The sequence below is a fragment of the Andrena cerasifolii genome, chromosome 2 (genome assembly GCF_050908995.1).
Source record: "Andrena cerasifolii isolate SP2316 chromosome 2, iyAndCera1_principal, whole genome shotgun sequence".
NCBI lineage: Eukaryota > Metazoa > Arthropoda > Insecta > Hymenoptera > Andrenidae > Andrena > Andrena cerasifolii.
This window is the reverse complement of record NC_135119.1, coordinates 21,909,553-21,935,721: the sequence shown is the minus strand read 5'-3', so window position 1 is coordinate 21,935,721 and position 26,169 is coordinate 21,909,553. Positions and strand designations below refer to the sequence as shown.

Below are 26,169 nucleotides of genomic sequence, written 5' to 3'. Positions count from 1 at the left end.
TGTATACTTATCATTAAGGGCATCAAATATTTCATAATAAGCTGCTTCAGTGTCAAGGAATTGATTAATTGTTCTTGGAGATTCTCGTTACTTTGTTAAGAATTCTAAGAGGCTTTGTTTGTCGAGGAACCGTTCTTTGCACTCGAACAAAGGTGTCGTGATAAATCGACCACTGTGTCTATGAAAAACTCCCGGAGAGGAGACGATAGGCTTGTATTGATGAGCCTGTATAGTGTTCTTCATAAACTGTGGTGTGGATACACTTAGCTGAAGCGTTGAGTACCATTAGTTCCATGATCTCGCTTTATGCCAGGATAATTAAAGGTATGGGGTGATCTGCTTCGTTTAATAATCTGTGCCATCTCGACAATTCCACCGATGAACCGATACTCTTAAAAATAGTTCCAGCACGAACAGAGAAAAGGAATGAAAAATTGAAGAGTAGGTGTCGATCTTCTCCAAATGCACAGTTTAATCATTAACAAGGTTGGAATAAAAATATTCTGATTACGTCAAGCTCGTTACTTCGTGCCCACTTGTTATTAGAAATCGCGGGACGTGCAAGTGCGGCAGCAACATTTTTAAGAAAACACAGAATTCGACAGTGAGAGGAGGTAGTCGTAGGGAATTGAAAAATGGTCAGGACGTGTTACGGAATAGTAAACACGAGAATGAAAGTCGGCTTCCTTTTTCAGCGAGGCTCTCACGTCGAACGTACTCGCCTCGGCTTGGCCATCGCGCTTTTTTGCGCCCACCCTCAGCTTTCCGGGGATCCCTTCTAACGTGAAAAATGAAGCTAAGTGCGATGTCGAGTAACAGGGTCGATGGGGAAATGTTTAGGTTCGCGGTGCCCTATCGTTTCGTCGATCGAACGTGTCCGTATCTCTCTACGTTCGAGAGAAATTGTTATCCGATAATTACGGTGGATGGCTGTTTCATTCCGCCGTCTGAAACACAGTATATCCGTATACATTCGCGGGAATCATTGCCTGGATCGTTTACAATAGAATTAAGTAGCCCTTGCCCTTACAATATGGAAATTTGCATGCCTCCGAGAAATATTGTGCATAATATTGATTTACAGAAGAATTGGTTCGGTCGTTAAAGAAGAAGCTTGAGAACGAAATTTGGTCGGCAGAGCCAAGCGCTCTAGATTAATTATTCCGTGCCCGACGTTCCTTTTTTCTTCCCGCGTTAATTCCTCGCCCTCTCGCGGGAAAAGAAGATTTTCATAAATTAAAAACTCATTCGCGTAACCTTCCGGCGTCTATATAATTTCGGGAAATGGGTAATAGGGTCGCGGAGCGCGTAAAAGCCCCGCTCGATCGCGGGAATTAGCATTTTTATGGGGGACTTAATACGTAGATTTTGTAGCCCTCCCGATTATGATCCTTCGAAACTAATTTGAACGTGACGCGGCCGGTTTTATGGAACGACGCCAGTCACGAACCGCCATTAAATACTCTACTTAAGCACGTGTTTTTACAGACCGCCCCAGCGCGCTCTCTGGATTAAGTGTTTCGCGAAGGAGAGATTGTTTTTGCACGCTGGTCCTGGTCACCCGCAATCGCGATACGGATTATATAATCGGCTGGTTATTATGTTATTTTTTACACGTTTCTTTTGTTTCCACTGAAATTTGTCTGTTGCACGAAGGCTCCTTGCAAACCTCCCTATCTGAATCCGTCGAATGCAAATGTACTTCAAGATCCCTCCTTTATTTGTCAGCAAAGTTATTATATCGACAGGCACTTCCACTATGGTTTTATTTCGTTTATTCATTCGCTCGGAAAACATCGATACCTAGACACTGTAGACGAAAAACTTAAGATCGACTGGCTGGTCGAGAAGCTAGCAGCTTGGAAGGAGATTCGGCGCGTTAACGCGCGGCAGCGGTCGCAAGAAGCCACGAGGCCCGGTTACGTGTTACTAGGGCCGACGATCTAAATTCTCATTCCCCGTTTCGGAGACAAATATGGAAGCCGGTGTCGCTTTCGCCGCGCAGCCCGAGTTCTTGCAGCGAGTCGCGTAGCGTGGCCCTTCCACGTACACACCCGCAGCACCCGGTCTTGGTACACAGACTGTAATTAATCCAAGGTGTTAAATCAAGACCCGTGAATGCCTCTCCCTCGTCTGCAGCCGTGACGCCTTCTCTAGCCGAGTGGGTCGCCCCTCGAGACCACCTGCCACGTCTTACAGGCTCGAGTGGAAGCCCGAATTCCCTCTTCTTGCCTGCGCCCCCTTCCGTTTTACACGAAATATCCCGGTGCATCGGTCCCGTCTGGTCGAACTTCAACTTCAGTTTCCCAGACACATTGGCAGAATCGCTCCCGCGTCACCGTGCGCGACTACGCTCGGCGCGAGGTGTTTTTAAACCCCTCGAGAACGTTGACTGCTGCACCACTCGCCCTCTGCCCTTCGTCGCTGCTCTGACCTATCTCGTGGATCGCCTAAACAATGGAAACGGCGGCCTAGTGAGATGGAAATTACTCTCGAAAATTGCTGAACATTTTGTACGGGGAAATGAAATCTTGATTAGATCCGAGGCGTCGGAAGCGCGATTCGGGCGCCCATTGTTCGAAACGCGAGAAAGATCCCAAGTTCAATACCATTGGAGATCGTGTCGAGAGATCTCGAACGGGCGCTGCGACCCTTACGGATTCAATTATGAAGAGAAGATTACGCTATCCACGATTTCATTATTCCGCGTCCTTGTAATTTCGCTGGATCGCGATAGCTCGCGTGTAATTTTAAAGGGCCTGGGCACAGAACGACGCGATTCTAAGGATATTGGTTGGATGCCGGCGCGGCAAGAATATCGCGGTACCTTTCGGGTAAGCAGAAGACTGCGGGGGATATTTACGGTGCCATATTTATGACGCATAATGCAATATTTATACTGCTGACCATCCAATATTTATGGCGCTATCTCCGGGCCGCTATGAAATTTAATCGGCCACGTATAGTTTGACCTATTTTGCGGAGTATTGTATGTCTTCTTGAGTTCCCGATCTCTTCGCTCGAGACTTAGAAGCTAGGTAACTGTCAAGCATTCGCCCTGTAACATTGAGTTCAGCAAGAACGCGGGCGTACCACGAAATCTGTATTCGATGCTGGACCCCTACTACTCAGGGGTCTTAACTAAATATATACATACCTTGCATGTCAAGTTCCACCTGTCTCTGTATCTCCGCTAAAAGTTCAGATACTCCGTAAAGTTTCTTTCCAAATAATTCAATTAATTCAACCGCCATCAATATATTATAAAACGTGTGTACAGTCAATTCGACTTGTAAGCAATGCCACTAAAATATCTTATGAAACGTTTAGTTTCTCGTGTGATTCTATCGCGCCACGAAGGTGGAAGCCAGAACCGTTCGAATATCGTTTATACCGCATAAAATGTCCGACGTAAGTTTGGGGTGATCGCTAGCGCATCTCTGGGCCACCGTGAGCGGAAGCGTACGATGGAATAACATTCGTCCCGGCTGACTTTATCAGTCCAGCCAGCTCATTTCCAAAGTAATTCGGCCCTCCTTGGCCATAACTCGTGTCCTACCGCCTCTCGTGCAGCCAGAGGGCTGAATATGTACGTATGTACGTGTCCGTACGTCAAGTAGAACCGGACAGGTTACCGAAGCCGGACGGCACTTTGTCACACTTGCACCATCCGCATTCGGATAAGATACGGCTCTCATATGGGCCAAGCCGACGTGTTCCCGAGCTACGACCGTCTTTTTGCGCACGCTGCACCCTCGGCGAGGAGCTTTTGTCACGAAATGACCGAAAAATTTCTCCGATGAGAAAGTGACTCGGGCAGAAAAGGGAAACGGATACCTCGCCGTTCTAGTCCTCTCTTCGCTACTGTACTGTAGTATCGTTTTACGTTTTTCAGGGTTGTTGTGTATGGTAGCTTTGGTCATAGTTAAGGGAAGCATTTGTGGATGATTTGAGATGTTATTGGAATGTGTGTTTGGTATTGAGAATCGGGGAAGGTGAATAAACAGGACAGAGAATTCTTTATTATTAACTATAGTTTCTTTTGTTATATTTATTCTTGTATATAAAATGATTTAGAATTTCGACCGTAAAGAATTTTTAAAACTTAAAAGTAAATATTATTTTTAAGAGATTAAATAAAAGCTATTGTGCAAATTTTAAGATTAAATTTCCAACGTTTCGGTCAGTATCGCGACTATTATCGAGGAAAGAATTAAATCAGGAAGAAAACTGCGTCTGCTTTTATAAATTTGGCTCGTGTTAAACGTGCGAACGTACGAGTCGGTTGGAGAGTGACTGAGCCAAATTTATAAAAGCAGACGCAGTTTTCTTCCTGATTTAATTCTTTCCTTGATAATGGTCGCGATACTGACCGAAACGTTGGCAATTTAATCTTAAAATTTGCACAATAGCTTTTATTTAATCTCTAAAAAATAGACCGAACCGGTGCGCCGATAACATTTACTTTTAAGTTTATTCTTGTATAGTTATTGCACGTATGTTATCGTGAAAGGTCCAAGGGACTGAGTACAATTATCGGATTATGTAATGTGTTGGAAATTTCTGTTTCTCTGCAATAACTGGACCAATTAACAATACCCCTTATTCATCGAACAGTGTTAATTTATTGTCGGCTATGATTGTATAAACTGTTCTGGCAATACTCTCTATTGTTACAGTAGCATTAATCGTGTAATTCTTTTGGTTTCAGGTACGTAACATTGGTCTACTTGATGCTTGGTTGAATAACGCCATGGTACAGTAAACGCTACATCAGCTTGAAGAGTGAGTACGTTTTTGAACACTCCATTTGCTTGCTCAACCTCTTAGAAACGAAACAATTTTATTGTGGATCAGTCGGAAAATTCAATCTCAGTGATGTTTTATGATGTAATTTCAAGAAGTTAGTGCAACAACGTAGAATATCTAAAGTCACTTTCACAGTCGATTTTCGTACATCGAGACACGTTGATAACAGTGACTGATATTCAAACGTATTGGGGACACGTTACAGCGTGACCAATTTAATATTAACGCGCAAATACCAGTCATCAATATTGCATCGCATACGGCTGCATTTAATTAAAGTAGTTTCGTGGCCATCGCGCGGTAAATACTAAGTCCCTATTAATAATCATTGTTGCAGGATGTGCTATTCGGTATTTCGTCGTGCGCCAGTATAAACTGTCTCAAACGTAGCTTCAGAAATGGTTGGAGTCTTTATAAAGTGCCCACTAATAGCCTCTCTCCGTCATCTCTAACTAGGGCGACAATCAGCTACCAAAATAAATGCAGACAGTTCTATCAATACTCGGAGACAATTGGTTTCGTCGAAAGCTGTGCAACGCGAATACGAATCTAATATCGAGTGGTAGCCGGCAGGATCGATTGGTATAAGGTCAAGAAATCGCGGAGGGGCCACGTGGGAATGGTCGCGCAGTTTTTCCTCGGTAATCGTTCGAAACAGATTGTCAATATCGCCGTCTCGCAGGCAGGAAGGTTTTATCGATCGCCAACGATAAATACCGAGGCCAGTGGGTATTGCCAGCTCGCACGTTTTCCCGTTAATTTACGACGCCATGGTATTAGGTCATTATTGAATTCTGCTGGAGCGCGTAGAAGAGCAAAACGCCAGCCAGCCGAGAAGTCGCGCTCGTCCTTCCCGTGCCATCGAAATTACGAGAGCACCGAGGCCAGATTGAACGCCCCTGCTCCTCTCGGAAGCTCCCTCGAACCTCTAGTTAAAACCTCCACTGATACACGTCGGCTTTAACAATAAATGTTGCAGTCGTTGGACACCTAATTAGACCACCTAACATAGACCTTCCTTTAGTTTAATGATAACGACAGTTCAACGGAGAGCTCAGAGGATTCATAGTTCATAACATTTGTCGTGCGTACAGAGTCTGTTTATCTACATTTATGATTGACAAGTGGGATTTTCGCGTTAAGTGACTGACAAAGTAATTCATATATGAAGGATAAGGTAGAAAGCAGGGTCAATGTCAGAAAACAGTTTTATCGAGAAAATTATGTTTCAATACTTTAGTCCACCAGTAAAGAAACAATGTTCAATGAATTTATCTGCATTCTTCCTAACCTGAAACTTATACCCTAATTATGTAGGCATCAGAAAAATTAAGCAATAAAATAATAATGTTTTTAAATGTAAAATTTAAAAAAATATCTAATGAGATATTTTAATATTTGTTCAAGTTTGAACAGACCAGCACACTGAAACAAAATAAAAAATGTCCACTTCTATTATCAAAACAAGGAAAACCACAATTCTCTATTATATAGTCTGCCACCAACAAAATATGCAAAATCACGAAAAATGGACATTCTTCGTTTTCTCTTTTACCCTTCGTGTAGGCATCGAAGTCGTTTTGAACTATCGTTTATAGTAACTCCTCCAAAATGGGAGCAACTTCTCCGTAATCCACAAGCAGCATCCATTTGTCCCACTGCAGAGGATTTCTCGATGCGAAACTTACGAGGAGGCACTTCCCCAGGCACAAGAACCAAACGTGCGCTGACAATCGACTAATTCCTCGGCGAAAAGCTGGCAAGGCTCGCGGGGAAACAGAGGAAAGAAGGAACAGTAAGGTGGGACCGCTAACCCCTTCGCAGGGGTGTCTGGATCCTTAGGAGCTCGTGTAGCAGCTGTGTCCTTAAACCGGTCAGCGACTTAATTTGCGAAAATAAAACGACGCCGGAATCGTTACGGGGGCGGCTTAATTCGCCGAATAAAACGAAGCCAGACTCGAGTTACTATGGCGACGGCCAGCTAGAGGCCCCGAAAACTGACAGGACAGAGAAGGACAGAGGGAAACGGCGTAACGTCCAAAGGGCGCAGAGGGTGGAGAAGGAATAGGGACGAGGAGGGTTTGGGTAACGATTCGGCCACTCGAATCTTAGTCGAGCCGAGAAGACATTTCTCGTTGAAAACAAAAATACGAAAGGAGAGTGGCTAGAGGGGGGAGAAAAAAAAGAGGAGAGGAAAGCAAGCACCGCGATGGTTGGGCACGGGGTTGAAGGGGGCGACGGGGGGATGGAAAAGACGACGGGTGAAGGAAGAAAGGGGGACGAGTGGAAACGTCGGTGCCTCGATGGAATTTACTGCTCGCGTCGGAAGTATTCTAAGAGGGTTGCTTCCACGCTGCTGGATAACAGAAAGTGGAAGCCACCAGCGCCTAGGTGGTTTATTTGAATGCCTACTTCAGCCTGCTCTGGCGGCACACGACTTTTTACGCCGCGACCCACTCGTGTGTTCTGGGAATCGTCTCGCGTCGCTTGTGCATACATATTGCGCCACGAAATCGGCTCGCAGCCTACCCCTTCGCCGCTCAGTATCGAGCAGGCTGCTGTGCCAGCTTCGCTTCTTTCGTTCGCACCTAATTCGCGCGAATTGTTCGCTAGCCCGACTACGTATTTTTCTCCCTAAACCACGCGAGGATAACTTGACCCCCAAAAAACAACGATATCACCATCCGTCACCCTCTGCTCTCGAGCACGGAGCCAAAACACATTTTCCCTTCGAAGCGAGAGCTGCTGGAGCGCGCGATATAAATCTGTAGCCAGCGATTAAGCACGACCGAGCATTCCTGGAAAGATTGGACGCTGGGATGGGGGAATAGGATTTCGAAGGCGGACGTCGAAAAATTCGACGAGTCACGTTAAACAGTATCTTGGGAGAAGTCAAATTCTTATCAGGAATTCCGGACCCGACGCGGGTGACTGCGGCACACGGCCCAGGGGGATAAAATCGAACGGAGCGGCGTAACGAGGATCTCAGGGGTCGCAAAACGGGAGTGATCTAGACAAACGACCGTGCGGTCAAGGAGTGACAGCTTCGAGCTATCTGCCATGACAGAGAACTTGTTCGTCCGCGCGCGTTCCTGCGGGACTTCTCCTGCGGGACTTCTCCTGCTGGTAGACGTGATGGACCCGCCGCGTTATTATCCCCGCGTTCCGCTGCGCATCCTTCCAGCGATGGGAATTTCTCCCCAACTGCACGCCAAACGCTTCATTATTTCCCGAGAACGGTGGCAGAAGAGTAGCAGCTACATAAACGTTAAGCATTCAGGCAGTATTCTTTCAATAACTGTGACTCTGTCACTGTCTGACTCGGTACGGGTTTTACTACTGGTAGCCAAAATAAGAGTTTCATTAGCGTTGCGGTTGCTGATCAATTCTGCATGAAACGGTGCATAAATTCTTATGCATTATTCCTACCTGAAAAGTGTTTTAAATTCTCGTTTCGAAGTGGATTCGGCAGTATTTTCAGTGATTAAATTCATGGCTAATGCAGCTTGTTTAAGGAATAGAATGAGTAAGGTGCATAATGCATCATTAATTGGAAAGGAATTTAGCGTGCTCAGTGGACTGAGCGCAATGAGTGCGGAATAAAGCATTAACGGGCGAGTTCAGTTGTTGTAATTAAGTAAAGATAGAACAGAATTGCTGGAAAGTATCGTAGTAACGCGTGTAATATAATTTGTCCGTGTAATAAATTGAAATTAATTCACGAGACTGTTGAAATTAGAACTGTTCCTTCCATTAGAGCGTAATTTAAGAATTCCTCGAACTATGGAAGTAAATTTTCATCGTTTAAAACGAATTACTTCGAGGTGCCAGTACCAGCTACCCTACAGAGAATTATTTAACCTACAAGCTTTGGTTTTTTTTAACGAGAACTGAAAGAGGTTCAACATAATAAAATTGCAATATTAAATGCTAACATTTTTTAATAACACTTGTTCCGCGATTGTTTCTCTCTGGAACTTCCAACAATCTTTCCTTGGCCAGAATCATTCGGGGTGCAACAATAAATTTACACCCGCGAAGTTACACTGATCGACAAGGAACAGCGAATAGATTTGTCCCCGTTCTTTTCAGAAGACTGACGAACCGTATCGGGCGTGCGTATGCAAATTTCGGAACCGGGGGTGAAAAAAGAAAACCAGCGGACGCTGCTGGGTGGATGGTATTTATATTCATGCGATTGCTCGCGACGATGTCCCAGAAAAAAAAGGGGAGGTTCGTTACAGCATTACCTCGTTCCGATCAATTTCCAAAGTCAATTGAAGCGTGGCCCGGAGATCACCCCTGGGGAAGCGAAATTTAAAGGGGACCGCCTCCTGCCGCGGCGTCGCGTTTCGATACATTCGATTAAAGATCACAAGCCCCGATAGACTCGTCCATTTTAATTTCACCCTCCTCCATCGACTTCATTCATTCTAAAAATTCGATGTCCAGAACAATGCTGCTTTTGCAAATTCCTCGCGCGATTATCGTCCCGTTTGTGGGAAAATCGTCTTCGTGTCCCTTCACCTTCATTCCTTCCCAGAATTTGTCTACTCCTCAGATTTTTTTATTTCAACTTCATAACCCGATTAAACATCTTTCACCACCCTCCTCCAATCTCTCCTCTACTTTCACGTTTGCCATTAACTAAAAAGGCAAGTGATACTGTCCCGTGTCTGCCACGACCCGAAATGAATTTATTTATTTATTATTAAACGCGCTCGTCAATGTTCCCTTCGATGAAAAAAACCCCTGTCCAAACACGTCCACGGATTCACGAACCGCTTCCTTCACCGCAGCCCCGAGGAAGATCAAACACGATTAACCATCCGGAACGACATTTTTCGGTCCGGGGCGAGCGAAAGTTTTTCCTGGGTGGAAGAGAAGCGAAGTACGCGCGACGTTCCAGAAAAATGTCGGAGAAGTCGGGCGGGATTCGCTTGGCGAGAAGTCGCCGCGAAGGGGTAGGGAAAAGGACGAAGAATTTGGCAAACTTTCTGGCCATCGATAAGGGGCCGATAAGTCGGTCGAATGAAATTAGACGGCACGGAAGCCTCGAGGTGGGGACGGGACCGGTGGAAAAAGTGACTGGGAAGGTGGTGTCAGTCGATGAAAGGCTCAAAGGGAGTCGTAGCCGACGATGGAAGCGCGGAATTACGGTAGGCGTGGTCGTTCTCGAGTGTTCTTCATCCTCCGCGAGAAGTCTTCGATCTGCTCCTGAAACATCGTTCCTTTTCGAGGGAACGAATCGTTCGCATCGCATCCGAGCTGCCTCGCGGAGTCTTAAGTCTTCCTTCGCCGAGTTTCTTCGGCTTCGATCTCGTGAAAGGAGTTGCATTTCAATTGCAACGTCCGCCATCGCTCTTTTATCTTGCACTAATTACGTTCAATTACGAATCGGAATAAATTACTCGATTGCCTTGTTGTATTGAAACACTCGATCGAAGGGAGCGGAGGGAATTAATGGAAGCTCTTGCGACATCTCTTTCAACGACTAGGTTTCAATAAATTAATTGACAGCGATATTATGGGGGACCGTAATTGATTGACCTGCTCGTTTTTATTTTTCAGATTGCAATTATTATTTTCGTCTCGAGGAATATCCGTGCCCGAGGATCTTCTTCGACGCGTTTTAATTTTATTTTCCTTCGAAATTGCTTTAAGGGCTCATGCTCAGTCAGGAGGTCGAAAAAAGGGTGGTCTTTGGAAATTTTTTACTCAAAAGCTATAACACATTTCTCAAAAAATCTTTTTTCCTTTTAAGGATTGCATCTAGTACCGTGCATCGTATTTTTTTTATTTAAAAATATTTATCAATAACTGAGTTATTGTCTATCATTCGAAGGTTCTCTAAAAAAATAGCTTCTGCGGTGACCACTGCTGCTCGAAAGTCGATCATCTAAAATAAAAAATTCAAAAGAATTTACTTATTATATTGTATTGTCTAGTATTTGAACGAAAGGTTTTTTCGAAATATTGATTTGGGAAAAAATGGCTGATGTTTAAAGTAAAAGTTTCAATTTTTATCATAAATCTTGCCTGATTTTCGTCAATTAAAAGAAAACTAAGCATCGGATAAAAAAATCCTTCGTTCAAATACTAGATAATATAATATAATAAGTAAATTCTTTTGAATTTTTTATTTCAGATGATCAACTTTCGAGTGATGGACAATAACTTAGTTATTGTTAAATATTTTTAAATAAAAAAAATACGATGCACGGTACTAGATGCAATCCTTAAAAGGAAAAAAAGATTTTTGAGAAATGTGTTATAGCTTTTAAGTAAAAAATTTCCAAAGACCACCCCTTTTTCGGCCTTCTGACTGACAATGAGCATGACCCCTTAATGGTACGAGCTTAAATTCCCATCATGTTTATTTATCTTCGCGCAACAGGGACACTTTCCTGCAAATTCGCGCGATATTCCTGCCACCTCTCCCCTGTACTAGTAAAACACATCGATTTTTAAACGATTATCGTAATTTAGTATAATGACCAAGGAGCCAATTGCTTTGGCGCGTTATTGTAATGTATAAACTCAATACGCGAAATGAATGAATTATATAAATTCGACAGCCCTCTCTGCCCGCTGCCGTTTATTTGTTCGCCATTCCTATTATATTTACGCCGGGACAATGAGGACCGCGCGGATATCGTGCTCTCGTTAATTTCGTATCGCGAATAATTGCCCGATGACGTTAATTGCATCAGGGCCATAGTGTTCTCCTAATAATCGCGGATATAACGCGTTATAGGAGCAGAGAATGCTCGTGATCACTATTATATTGAGTAATCCGGGAAAGGAGCGCAGAAGGGCTTATGCCAGGCACGGAGCAAAAAGCCGAGGGTAATTATGCGTTTAACGAGTGTTTTCCGCAAGGAATAAAGGCATTTCTATATCCGGCAGCCTCGAAACCCCTTTTGTCGAGAATTTTCGCGAGGCAAATTTTCAGATAGAATGCACGATATTGACGTTCCATCATCTCTCTGCAAGTTAGCAAGGAAAAGGTTGTCGAGGATGTCCCGGGTTTCTTGCGAGCGGAAGCCTCTTCGAGGCGTCGTTCCTTACCGTTTCTTATCGACCCTGCATCCAGCTTTACAGACGCCCACGCGGGGATATTGTGAGTTGCTCGTTTCCATAATTTTTAACGATGCAGCAGATCATTTGGGAAGAGAATTCTCACAGTACTTGCGTGTCGAATTCAATTTGATTTCACGTTCGAATTTCACGAACGCGGTCCTGTATAATTCATAAAGCTCAGCGTTTCCGTATTTCCTCGAATTCTATGTACGAAATCACTTGGCGTTTTATGGAATTTATGTTTTATGACAGCGACTTTACGATATCATGTACGTCGCTGAGTAAATCGAAGGAAACATTTAACTTTTACGAGTATCGCTGGATTCGATCGAAGATAAGATTGAATTGATCCAGCCGATCCGGTTCATATCGGACTCGATCCCATCGCTACCCTTCATCTGTCAGGCTTTCCCTCCATCCTTTGTCGAGGTGTGTATATAGGTTGCGCGTCGATATAAACCCGAGGCGATTGTAAAGCAAGTTCGCGGGCGGCAATAAACTTGTCACGTAAATCAGCGATTACCCGGCGACGATTATTCACTTGTCCGAGGGAAACGCTTTGTTATCGGGGATTGTCTAGCTATCCGAGCGATCTGAAACTTCAATCGACTCTTAGTTCGTAATTTCTTGAGTCTGTATTATAACGGATGGGTGGGCAGATCTTGCAGGACGCTGATCAAAGGAGAACCAAGTTACACGCTTCTTTGATACCCGTTACAACTTTCTCCATAGTAAAACGATCGTCGCATCTTTCTTCCCGCTTTGATCCCACGATTGACACACATTCGGTGATAAAATTTCGCGGAATAGCTCATAGCAAACAAATAGCGGTGTTAAATAAACATTCCTTGCACATCGTGCTGCCTAAATACATAAATACTGAATGGGTTAATCGTATGCAACACACACGTGTAGGGGAGATCGGGGCTAAAAGTTCCGACGGTTCTATCTTCAAAATGAAAAGAGCGTTTTACTTTAAATTATTTTTTCCGCGTGAGTTGATCACGCCACTCTCTCGCCCATTTTAATAGCGTCCGCGACAGCGATTCGTCTGGTTGTAAGCAAGAACCTATTAGTCGCGCACCAAATAAGTAAATATTTTTCTATCACAAATGAATTACTTTTTATGAAAAACCTATTACAACATATTAAGCACAAGCTTAAAATCATAAAATATAATAAATTTAACAAAAAATTAGTCAATAGTGAAGAGAATAACTACATTATTTTCCACTCATTTTTTATGTTTCATCGAAATCGAAACTTTTAGTCCCGGTCTCCCCTACATGCTTTTGTGGGTTCTAGCAAGATATCTACATAATAAAATATCTACGCGGGGTGAGTCACGCGAGGTGTTCCCTGCTTGACTGGAAAAGTATCAAGAAAGATTACGCTTTTAATAAATTATTTCGTGGTCGAGCCGAGGGGTAGCAGTATGGATTAAACACATAAAATCCGAAATTCCGGCCTTCAGCCCGGTGGTGGCGCCATCCAAAATCGTTAGCCTAATGGCCAGCGGCTGAAAGCGTCTTCCGCGCAATCGACAAGTCTTCTTTTCACCGAAATTCCCAGATGCCCGGGGCCCGTCTAACGAACGCTTTCCAAGCGCGAAGGGTTACGCCGTAAAATACCAGAAACCTGCTTCGGACTGACGCGCGAGGGGTTGCCTGGAAGATGGAATGGACGGAGACTTGGGCGGGAGAGTAGGAGGGAGGAAACAAATTTCCCGGAGAAGCTTGGAAAGCGATAACGAGGCTGCCTTCCGTCGGCTTCCTTCCCCCCCTTCATATTAGCGCATCTGCCTCGGTCTTTTTCGGCCAGCGAGAGATCGCGGCCGGCTAATTCGACCGGGAAGAAACCCGGCCAAATCCTGTTTAAAGTGTCTTTGAGATATTATCCTGGAAAAGTCTGGCCGCCCCGTCTGTTCGTCGAAACCCAACTGGCTGGCTGGCTGATGTACCAATTTCGAGGTAAATATTTCTTTCTTCCAATTTCGCCAGCCCCGAAGCCTCTGGCTGCGGAATGCGCGCCACGGCTCCACGGCAACTTTGTATTCATTACGGAATCTCGTCAACCCTTAACCTAAACAAATTGCGTCGCGTCCCGACCGTTTGGCGGGGCGGCATCGATTCCCGTGCGAGACTCTCAACCTTCGAGCACATCCCTCTTTCTCTTTCTTTAAAGCCTGAAAATGGCCAAAAACACTCCTTTAGATAGTGGATGACGTTCCTTCTTTATATCCGCTTGTTTGCGATGGAGCTCTGGTAGCTCTGAGCGTTTGTCTCCTTTTCCGTTACGTTTTATGTTAGACCGTGGCACAGTGGTCTGTCCAATAACAATCTAGCGGGACAAAAGTCGCAGGTCGTAGATAAATCATGAGTTAAGCGGAAATGTTTATTATTTATTTGAAAAACATGATCCACATGGTTTTACCACCCTTAAAACTTTCACGTCAGCCTCCAAGGGGCTTTTATAACCAAAATTCGTATTCTGGGGGTTTTCAAAATGTAGGAAGCCAATATGGACTGTGTTTTGTAGAGAAAAATTGTTTACCACCACGTTATGTAGAATGAATATCATATTTCAGCTCCTAACATCGCCATTTTTGAAGATAGAATTATTTTAATTACGTATAAAAATTATGTAGAGTTGCAAATATTTGCAGCTATAACTTGCGAATATGTACTGTATAAAGCAAATAGAATTAAACAGCACAACAATTTTCAGGTTCAATGAGGTTCCTGGATGTCTAAAGCTTTCCCAACGAAAGCTATTGAAAAATTCCATCATTTTTATTATTATATTTTAATTCTGTTTGTTGGAAATTAAAATACTCATGGCTGAGGCTTGATTTACTACTTGTACCTCTGCAATCCATTATTGAAAATACTAACAATTTAAATCGCGGTACAATTGAGCACTTCTGATATATAGCTGATACTGACGCACATTAACAAGCGGTTACTAAGCGGCCGATTCACGTACGTTTCACCGATCGTTACTTTAATGAAAAACGTATAAAGTTGCATACCATATCATTCCGATACCTCTGACTCAGTAGCTTGTATGACCACGATTCATTTTGGATGCTCATGATTTTGGACTTTTGTCCCGCTAGACCATCGATACAGACCACTGTGCGTCGGTTCGTGATTCTTTTCGAACACAGAGACATCCTGTATATTTGTTTGCAACTTTATGGTATTGACCCTTTATTAATTTCCATAGCTAATGAGAACGTGTGCAAGCGAATGTCGATGTCCCTCGCGTGCCTTTGTTGTGACAGCTTCCAATGTTCTCTCTTTACTTTTTCACGTGGCACACCAGGGAGCCCGTTAGCTTTCCACGTATTTTACCATTCCGTTTCCGGACGTCTCCGTTTTCACATAAATAACGCTCGTCCCCTCCTTGAGGCCGATGGAAAATTTACATTCAGTCGCAGTCGAGAACCATCGGATATAGCATGCATAAAGCTGTTGTCCTGCGATAGTGCTTCCTCGAAGAATTAGTACTAAAATATTCATGGCTTGTTATTGTGCTCTCTGGTAAAGTAACTCTGGTCTCCAATAATACTTTGCCCGAGGATTAATATTGCAAAGTACCGTGCAATAGCTGTACGTTATTTAAAAATGAACGCGGTGACCAGAAGCCGGAACGGCGGAGATCCGAGGGTTACTGGAAATGGTCGGGGAATATCATTCGAACGCGCGCAGTCTCAGGTGAAAGGTTTACTTTTCGAAAACAAGAATCGAGTTGATGCACTAGCGGGGGGTGCAGTGCACTTTAAAAAATTGTACACCTCACTCTTGGCTCGGTTTCGCCCGAGGAGTCGTCTTACTTTCAGGCCGCGCTGCGAATTATCCCTCAGTCCTGCATAAGAAGGCCCCTGGGCGGGGGTGGCGGGAGCGGAGTTCCTTAAAACGGCAACAAAGTGCCGGCTAATCTCGCTGGGACAGGTCGAAACGCGCGGCAGGCTGGTGTGTGCTTTGCTTTGCAAATGCGACGACGCAACGTGCACGATGCACTCGCGGCCGACTTATAACGTTTCCGAAATCAACCCTGCTGGGTGCAGCAACAACGCGAGCCACACCTTTCTCATGCATATTCGCGGCCTCGGTTTATGGAGCAACTTAGTTTATAGCCGGCGCGCTCCTCTGTGTACGTGTGCGTGCGCGCGTGTAATGTACACGCACTATTAATTCAGCGGCCGCGACGTCTGCGTGCACGGCTACGTGCGTTCTGACATAAATACCCATGCCGCCGTGCCCCTCTCGCCCCCTTGTTATCGCTGTAATTCGTCGAATTAGCGACTTCTGGCGTATTAATTTTATGCAGCATGTTGTTCGGTAAACGTGGAACGGGAGCTACGCAAACCCGGAGCCACGGAACACAGTCCCCGCGATGATTATTCTTGTCCTCAGGAAGCATGCCCTCGACGATGAAGTTCGAGGATAACGTTGCTTCCCCTTAGTCAGGCGGGTTGAAGTGCTCTCGCTCTTGTTCCGAGTAGAAATCAACGAATTCTCCGAAATAATACTCTGTTCGGTACTACATAGTGGTGCAGCAGGTAAATTATTATTTCCAAGCTGAAGCGCAACGTCGAAGCTGAAACTTATGTCCGATCACGTGCCGGGCGTTTCTACTCGCCTCGTCCAACGACTCGAAACAGTCGACGAAGAATACTAATTTCGCCCGACAGCACTGCCCATGCATTTAGCAACCGGGCAAATTACTCGATAAGCCTTCGATGCACGCCACGATGGAAAGAGGCGGCTTGTACATACAGAGAGAAGCTCGTGGAAACGTTTCGGCCAACGGCGGCAGTAGTATAGGTCGGCGCGAGGACCGGCGGCTGATCGAACGGCAACAGTGATATAAGCCAGGCACAGGCAGGACCATCGGGAGCGCGTACATGGGTTTCATGTATGCAAACGCGTATATAATCTGTGTACGGTACGTTGTAGCATCCGTCGACCCTCCTCTGTCCTACTATCGGTCAACGTGCGCCCCAATGCACCCACACCCGCCCTTTTCCACCCCAACGATGCCCGATGGCCACTGGCCGCCGGTGTGCGTGTATATCTGCTCATCTGCACTGATTTACCGCATATGCATTGCGGTAAACCCGCGCCACCCTCCGCCCCATCCCTTGGTCCAGCTCTCTTTTATCTTTTAATTCGAGCCACTTGGGATCAAACGAGGTTCTAACTTCAGGCTCCTTTGGCGTCTCTGTTGAGGGATCGCCGGGGACAGTTTTCTTTATGGGTTTACGGGAAGGATGTATATATATATATATATGCTCCTTAACTTTTCTCATTTAGGAGATTAATTTGCGAAGCTTATGGAAGTGAAATTCAGTAGTTTGAAAACAGCAATCTTCAGTATGAGTGCCAGCTATATTCTCGAGGAAAATAGAGGACTGTTTCAAGCCCTGGAGGGACATTCCTCTTAAGGGCGTATTACGTAACCGCGTGAATGATTCTAAAGATTCGTCCCCGCTTGAATCGACGTAGCTCCTGGCAGCGCGGGCCGGTGTAATGTCAGCCTGGCCTTTCCGCGTGCAGTCAGCGCGGATATATTTCTCACGGTTACCAGCTTGGCCATGGCGGTGATCGTTATATACGGGGCTGCGTAAACGCCACGGCGGGCACTCTTGAAAAACGATGGGGGTTTATTGCGGAACGGCGCGGATTGAAATTGGGGAAACTGCGGGTTGTCGAGCGGCGGGCCCGCCACCAATACAGATTCATCAACTGTCGTCGCGTAAATGGCAGGAAAACCGCTGATACCGATATGGGCGCCGTATTCGGATGTGGGCTTCGGTCAGAAGTACTCCCGATAGGTATACGATACAGCGGCCGGAGAAAATTGGGGGCCGGGGGCCAGGGAATTTACGGGGTGACGATAAAATAAATATTTCCCGTTACACCTATCGCTGTTAAGGTTTTTGTAACGCGACGACGACCTCTGACGTTTTACTGCCTCTATAAATGTGCAATCTGCGCTCACCGCATTTTACGATTTCGTAAACGTCCCCCGATGCTCTTCGTTCCCTCGCTGACAAATTGGCAAGTGGGTATATTTCGATGGAAAAATTGGTCGCCGTTGACGAGATCTTGATCAGATCTACCTCGTCCAAATGGTGAATCCTTGTCTGCGCCAGCTTGCCTAGTTTGATTAAATGGCCCCTGTATGAACACAGTTGCAAAATATTTCTGTTCTTAGCGCTGGATCGGGCGCGAATCTATCCTGCTAGTTTGAAACTCGATTTTCCAATCGAGCACTGCTGGTCGCTTTTAGTTATGGTACGTTTGAATCGAAACGCGGTATATAACTGCGCGAAAGCATTCCCGAGGCGTTTTCTGGTTACGGGTGCGAAACGGACCGCACGGCGTTGGAACATTTTGATGGACAACGCGCAACGAGCGCAGATTCCGCCGATTTTCTATCGTAATGCACATCATCGAGGCGGATTCATCCAGCACCGTCGCGCAAATGATCCGAAAACCACGGATACCGGGCTGGATCCTGTGTTCGAGCACTTGCACCGGGCTTTCCGCTTCATTCGATTCTACACGTGATAGAGAGATACCGTGTGTGCATCCTGCAGCGCGCCGAGCTGCTGATACCTACTCCCACGTGTGTGCACACGCGCTTTCAACTTTTGCCTGTTCCGCGAAACGATCCTCCTCTCTTTGCCTCCATTAAACGTTGCATAGCTCTTTCCACGGCGAATTGAATCGTTTAAGGCATTGAATTAGACTTGGCCACTCCAATTCTAAGAGTGCTTCGCAGTTCGGCACAGAATCACTCGTTGAAATGTTTGCTACACCTGCGCTGAGTTAGGGGAGAAGCGGGGACAAAAGTAACATTTTTTTACATTTGGCCTAGCCTACAATTACTTTTTATAGATATGAAAATGACAATTATGCCTTAAGACAGTATGTTTCCTGGTCTATTTGAGCCCAGATTCAGCCTTACGTGATAAGTAGTCAGAGTAGTGGCAGTTTTCCGCAGTGACTGTCATTGTTACTTTTATCCTGCAGGGGTAGGACGAAAGTAACATACGGTGGGGGCGAAAGTAACACTAATTATTTTGAGGAGGAGTAAAACACTTCTTCCAACGCAAAATAGGATTTTTTATTATAAAAAAAACGATAGAAAAAAACATTTAAATACACATATTTTAAGTAACAATAAAATAAAAAAATTTTAAATAACGAAAGGTAGAAAGCATAACCAGCTTTGGACATTTCTTTGGTACTGTGTATTTAGTTCAATGATAGTATTCAATTTTACATACACCGAATTAAAATTATGACATACGTAGTGAAGATCACCCATGGTCCAGTTTGCGTTGGACTAACCCTTAAAATCTAGACAGTGATCCACTTCTCTCTCGAACAGCTTTCACTGAAAGGGTCCAAACAAACCAGACATAGACAATCATTATCATCTGAAGAATTCCTATCCTGTATGCTATTTTTCTCGCCCAAGTAACATGTTACTTTCATCCCCATAGTGACGTGTTACTTTTGTCCCCAGCCATGTTTTTCAGAATAGAACTGTTATAACATACAAACTATACAAGACTTGTTGAAATCAAGTACAGGAACTTCTAAAGACATTATCTAAGAACGCTCTAGCAAATAATTGGTTTAATATCTATAGTTTAACTAAGAATATTAACAAAAAAAACAAAATAGAAGAAACTTACCTGAATGATCTAAATAATAATTTTAGCTTGCCCGCAGTATACAATTTGTGTTACTGCTCAGCGTCATTCAGTACAATAAAAGAGACACTATACATATGTTACAGTGTAAAACAATTGTTTTGGAAATGTTTGTGGAAGAGGGGAGAAGGTGTGTTACTTTCATGACGCCGTTACGCTTGTCCCCGCTCTCCACTACTTTTGGAGAATTGTTTAACTTGTTTAATTTCGCATTATGAAGGGAAGATGAGAGATCGAATTTTGCAAATCACTTTTCGATTTTTACTACAATTTCCACTAGCACCTTTCCCCTCAATATTCAGAGAGACTTTATCAGCGTGCACCACGTATTTTCTCTTTTCAAAATTTGAAGTGTGTCGGAGAAATATATGGACTCGCTGGGAACTTGTTCGGATAATGGAGTTCCCGTTACGGCGGAATAGTGCGCAGGTGAATCCTCTGGGAAGGATAAAACTCTTTTTTTTTCCCCTCTATTCCCCGTTCCCGTTGAACGTTTTCAGTCATTAACCGTACACGCGCGCTCCGCAAACTCTAATTTCGACTGACGAAATCGAATTAATCCTGGCGTAACGGAGGCGAATTAAAAATTGATCGTGCCAGGGCCGAGCTTTTTTCCCATCCAAGTCGAATAAATTTCAATCCCGGAGTTCCAAGTGTTTTCTGGGACGATATATTTCAGCCACTTCAACTTGCCAATTCCAATCTGCAGTTCGCGTCGCTACACGCGATTATTTCATCGATCCTCGGGATTAAAACACCGCCTCGTTTTAGAGAAATCCAAGCAAGCTCCGCGAACAAAACGCTGGAAGAAGAAGGTCCGCGATGCGCGGACGGTTTCGTTCGAAGATCTCGCAGCGAAATCGAGGCGTTCGCTTTCTTCTCGACAGCCCAGGGGAAACGATGAATGTATTCCCATCCCCCTTTTTTCCACTTCTTTTCGAGGGCTCGGCGGAGAAGCAGGCCTGAAAACGACGAGACCCCGCCTGCCCATAGAACGCTTCCATGCAGAGCCAAGATGAACCCCGGGCATAGTTTGTTACGCGCGTATTGTGGATTTCCTTCGTCTTTCTTTTTTTTTTCGCTCTCTCGTTTTATTCCTCCGACCCCTTCCAAGCAGCTCCTTCGTTTCCACCTTCGCTACTCTTTTTCATGGCCGGAGTGACGGAGACGTCGTCGCTCCGAGCGCTCATTTCCTTCCCATAAATCCAGCCAGCGCGGTAATGGTCGACAACCAGACGAACGCGATTGTTCCGCAGTAATTTGTCGCTCCTACGGCCTCCATCGTGTATCGTGACAGTCAATTGAACTTCCGTCACGACTTCGTCACTGGCTTCGACGAGGTTCCCATTGGCGACTTTTCCCGCGCGATTGCGTAGCTCGCATCGGGGTGGTGATATCGAAAGATTCGCGAGAATGAGAATTCTAAGCACGGCGGGCGACGAAAAAGGAGCAGCAACTGGGTGCAAACCAGGGCTTGAAAACTGTTATAATATCGATTTCGGTTCTCCAAACGGTTATGAAGAACCTCTATTATTAATAACTGTTATGAACAGCCGAAATTTCCAACTATTATCTGCTTCGGCTACGGTTCCTATTTCCTTTCTCATATCGGTTCCATAACCGTTATTCTTTCGGTTCTATATTGGTTCCGAAACGGTTCTAGAATCAATTCTTGTATCGACTTTTTCCTAATTGATAACATTAGTTATAGAAAAAGGAGAAACATTTATACATATGTATTATTGATTTCTAATAAAGCGTTGAAATAAATAAATCAGCCACATATTTTTTACACTCGCACACACTGTATTATTAAGAATAGGAAGTTAACAGTTTCTCCTGTTTCTATGAGGATTTCAATAAGGATACAATAATGAATGATATCAATTAGGGAAAAGTCGATACAAGAATTGATTCTGAAGCCGTTTCGGAACCGATATACAACCAAACAAATAGCGGTTATGGAACCGATATGAGGAGGGAAATAGGAACCGTAACCGAAACAGATAATAGTTGGATATTTCGGTTCTTCGTTAATATTTTAGAGACATATTTTCGAGACCCTAAACTATTAGAAAATCAAAAAAAAAAAAGAAAATGGAATTTTTCGGTAGAATAATACCCCCTTAACAATTTCAAAATATCTCTTTTATTCATTCGAGCAGAGTCGATTTTCGAGAATGCAGTTTTCTCATTTTACATTTCATATAAATTCCCCAGTCTAACTGCGATGGCGATTTCAATCCGTGCGTGCATTTTATTCGGGCGGAATCGTGTTTCGTGGGACCGCGTGGGTGGTTATTCGTTAACGTTTGTGATCGATAATTGCGGTGCACAACCGAAGCTGGGCTGATTATTTTTGTGAAGCCGACGCTCTACCATATTGTTAATTACAGCCGCGGCCATTCTTTATTGACGCGTCTGGCCGGAGTTAATTATTCCATGGGAGTTTGTTGAAATTTAAATGCACCCACGCAGACGCATTACGACACGTATTGAAAATTTCAACGACACCGTTTATACCGCTGTTTAAATTAACAATCCTTCGCGTCGCACTTCCAGCAGCCGAGGATCGAATGCGCGCGGTGTTGTCGCTCGCGCGGAAATTCCAATCGAGCCGATTCACTGATCAATAATAAATTATCTCGGCAGTGTACGTTTACGATTTAATGAGCCGCTTCCCCAAAAATTCAATCGAACCTGGCTCAACGTCACGCGTGTTTTCCTTCTAGGCGGGGGAATTTCGAGAGCCTTCTCTGTTGGCTTTGATGGCCACAGAGTGCCATTTTTAATTGATCGCGCACAGTCATAAAATGCTACTTTCAATTACCATTTTGGGTAAGAAGTCAGCAGTTAAAATTAAGGCACTTACTGACATTTCAATGGTACAATACTTGACGTAGTCTTCCCTTAATTCAATAGCAACCATTATGTATGAAAACACAGATACGTCGAAGAATAATAATAATTATTATTACTATTATTATTATTATTATTATTATTATTATTATTATTATTATTATTAGTATTATTAATTATACGGGAAATCCCCATGATTTACAAAAGATAAAGCCAAGTATTAATTACAGAGGCTGTACAATAATTTAGCCAATAATAAGTAGCTAAAAAAGCAAACTAAACTAAACTTATGGGAAAAATAAAATACTAAGTCCTGAGTACCTCCGTGTAAGTTAGTTACGTGCCTATATAGTACCGTTCTTACCGAAGTCAAGGAGCCCAGGAAGGGGTCTATGCCACTGAAATAATAATCAACTGCACGTAACAACTGGACATTTTTATTACATTTCGTATCGATTCTTTAACTTACAAATAAAGGCGTCTTCGACAGTAGAACCATGCAACTATTTAGCAAGCAGTCTAAAGACATGTGTCTTCGTTCACAATTCCATTGAAATCTCCTAAAAAAAATTCCCAGCATATCGATTCTATCCACTTTTGCACGAGGAAACGAACAGACTCTGCGTGTCCTGTTCAGGCATTCATCGGAGCTTCGAAAATCCCAGAAAGTCGCTCGCCGCGAGTTTGCTCGAGCGCCCATTGTCGAGGATCATTTCGGGCCAGGATATTCCGTAAAAATCGGTCTCCACGCCCCATTTTTCCCTCGTTGTCACGCCGCGATTTTCCCCACCCGTAAACGGATCAGGATTCTTTTTTTTTTTTGCACGCCACCAGCGTTGGCGATATCAAGATTTGTTTTGGTGAGCGACGTTCGGTCTCCATCGACTGTAAAAATAAATGCCACACACCACAAGGTAGTTGATCAAACCCCGACGTTTCGCAGATAAATGTTTTTATTCGTCGCATCACAATCCTGGGTACACTCAGATTTGTCTGTAACAGATTTTTTTGTCGTAGAATCCCCGAGTGAAATTATAACCTTAATTAATGTTGTGTTAAAGCTACGGTTGCGTTGCAATAATTATTTGTCAATTAGAGTTTAAAGCCCGCAAATTACAATCGTAGGTGTCCATTACATTTCCATCTGAATTTTCGAAGATAATAACTACAAGTGGAGATCTTAATTGAAAACAACTGTTAATTGTAATTTATGCACCTCGCAATTTACTCTTTTGATCAAAGTTATTTCGCCGGTGTGTAATTTGGCTTGTTGATAAAACGGCGAAGTCATAAGGATCAATGGGACGCGGGGAACTGTTGCTTCGAAACGGAACACCGGCGAATAATAAATACATTTCAACGATTTACATTAAAATTACAGCGGTAATTTCGGAGCACCATTGCTGCTTGTTATCGTACGGTAAAGGTGGAACGTTACGTAGTAAATTTCAGTTAACATTTCGATTCATTCGTCGATCATATGTGTCGTTGTTTGTGTTTACTGCTCGCTCGTTCCGTTCGTTTGTCCGCGTATCTCGAATTTGACTAGCGCTAATTTCGCCCGGGCAAATTTGTCCCGGGCTTGAACGTAATTAATAAATTATGTGGACGCCGCCGTTGCATCGCTAAATCCGGCTGTTTGTCGGTCTAGTTTGCGTTTCTACATACCAAGTACTTTGCGTCCAGAGTCCACGATTTTTTACGATCATTCTTTGCGAATTGCGTCACGTAAAGATAGAAATGCTTTCGTCTTTCCACTTTCATTCACAAGAAGCTGGAGATTTTATTGAAAGTGTTGCGTTATCTGCGTTCTCAAAATTTCGTTAGATTCGCCTGATTTACTTGACCAATAATTTTCATGGAAATAAAAGGTGTATTTGAGCAAATCTCAAAGTTTAAAGAAAACCGAAGAATGGTATAAAACTAGATGCGAACTGTAGATTTCAATATGGAGGACCTCCACGTCCCTTCTTCTCAAAAATCTCCATTAAAGAAAATCATCTCCTTCTATAAAAAAAATTGTAGTTCCCCCACAAGAGCAATACTCAAAAAAAGTTAAATCACACAGAAATTACAAATTACTACAAATTACAACTATAAATTTGGAGAAACATAAAGCCTAAAATTTATACACAAATTTTTATCTCGAATAAAAAAATATTCGCTATTCTCGAATAACTTCATTTTATTCGCAATTCTTATTCGAATTATTCGGATAACGCCCAATTCTGATTCTAGGACACTTTATACTTCTCTTTTCCCATGAAACTTGCAACCAACACACCAAAAATTCACAATGACACTCGATACAGAAGAGACGACTATCGCTCACTCAAGAAATCATTAGAAAATCCGACTTCTCCTGCTAACGATGCCCCGGAGTGCGACGAAGGTAGGACGAGGGCTGAAATACTCCAGGCTTCCTTTACCCTGAAAAACGGGTTGAGAGTCGCCGTCGTCCTGCCCTACAGAGCCATCAGCACCTTCTCGGCTCGGAGGAGAATTTATTCACGCGCAGAAAACACATTCAAGCCCTTCCCTTTTATCGATACCCCAGCGAAGCATCGAGGCGGCGCGCGTGCATATTTACGCACGAGCCGCGAGATTAATGCAATCGTACGTCACCGCGGGGCGGTTTTATTCGTCGCGTCTCGTCCCTGGAACTGTGTCACCGTGAAATATTCGTGCCATTCGTTTCCGCGCCACCCGACTCGTTATCCACGGGCCAAAGAACGAGAGGAAAAGGGTCGCGCGATACGCGCGCGTTTTGTTCGCGTTTCTAATCACGGGGCCGCGTAATAACACACGGGGCTCGTGAATGCGCATACGATGGCGATTAAACGGATAATGGCACTTCAACGCTCCACGCGCTCCTCTGCTCGTCATTCTCCTTACCCCTTTCTTCCCCCTGTTTCCTTGCCAGGAAAGGGTCGCCCGCAAACTGCAACTCTTTCCTTCACCGACAACTTTTTAATGAGAAGAATAAAATCGGTCACGACACGGTGTGCTTGGACGTTAGATAGATTTGAAGCACAATGAACCTGCATTCAGATAGCATAATGCTCCCACTTCTCTCCCGCTTTACAATTCTTTGTAATCCCCTGCTCACGCTGCAAACGCATAAGCCGCGATCCGTCGATCTCATCCGTACGATCTCACCCTGAGTCGCGGGCGAACCTCACTGGAATTTGAAAATCGGCTGGTATCGCCAGTTAACTGGCACGCAAAGGGATGGGGATCGTGAAAGGGTCGGTGAGCTCGAAGCAGCAGCTTCGAGAATCCATCCAAGCCAGCTCCCCGGGCTCCTCGATTTTGGATCCCTTGGCCCGCGGCGTTCGTTTCCACGCGGAATCTCGTTTACACCGTCGGATCTAATCGGCCGCGAAATTTCTTTTTCCTGCTAGCAATCTCCTCGTGGCTCCCCCCCCCCCCCCTGCCCCGGGCCCCATCGCGCTTTGTAACTGGTGGCTGAAATGCTGCCCGCCAGTTCGTTTGATGCCCTCTATAACGCGGCTCTTATTGCCGCTGAAGGCATCGTGGATCGAATCCGTGAAGAACCCGCCTCGTCACCCGACCGGAAACGCGTTAAGCTCCGCCATCGGCGACGCACGCCCCCGTCGAAAAAGGAACACCGCTCGCGCTTCCTGCCCGATTGAAAATTGCCCCTTTGACATCTGTTTCGC

At 44.4% G+C, this 26,169-nt stretch overlaps 2 protein-coding genes across 6 annotated transcripts in view; one reads left to right on the top strand and one right to left on the bottom strand.

Moving 5' to 3' along the window:
* Positions 1–26,169, top strand: part of Fas3 (fasciclin 3) — a 352,366-nt gene that overhangs the window by 243,905 nt on the left and 82,292 nt on the right. The window lies entirely within an intron of this gene.
* Positions 4,524–26,169, bottom strand: part of LOC143378974 (uncharacterized) — a 98,803-nt gene continuing 77,157 nt past the window's right edge. The window contains exons 2-3 of the transcript XR_013088398.1: positions 22,956–23,371; positions 4,524–4,823 (exon numbers count right to left, since the gene is read on the bottom strand). The gene's annotated coding sequence lies outside the window, so the exon portion shown is untranslated. The remainder of the gene's footprint in view (positions 4,824–22,955; positions 23,372–26,169) is intronic.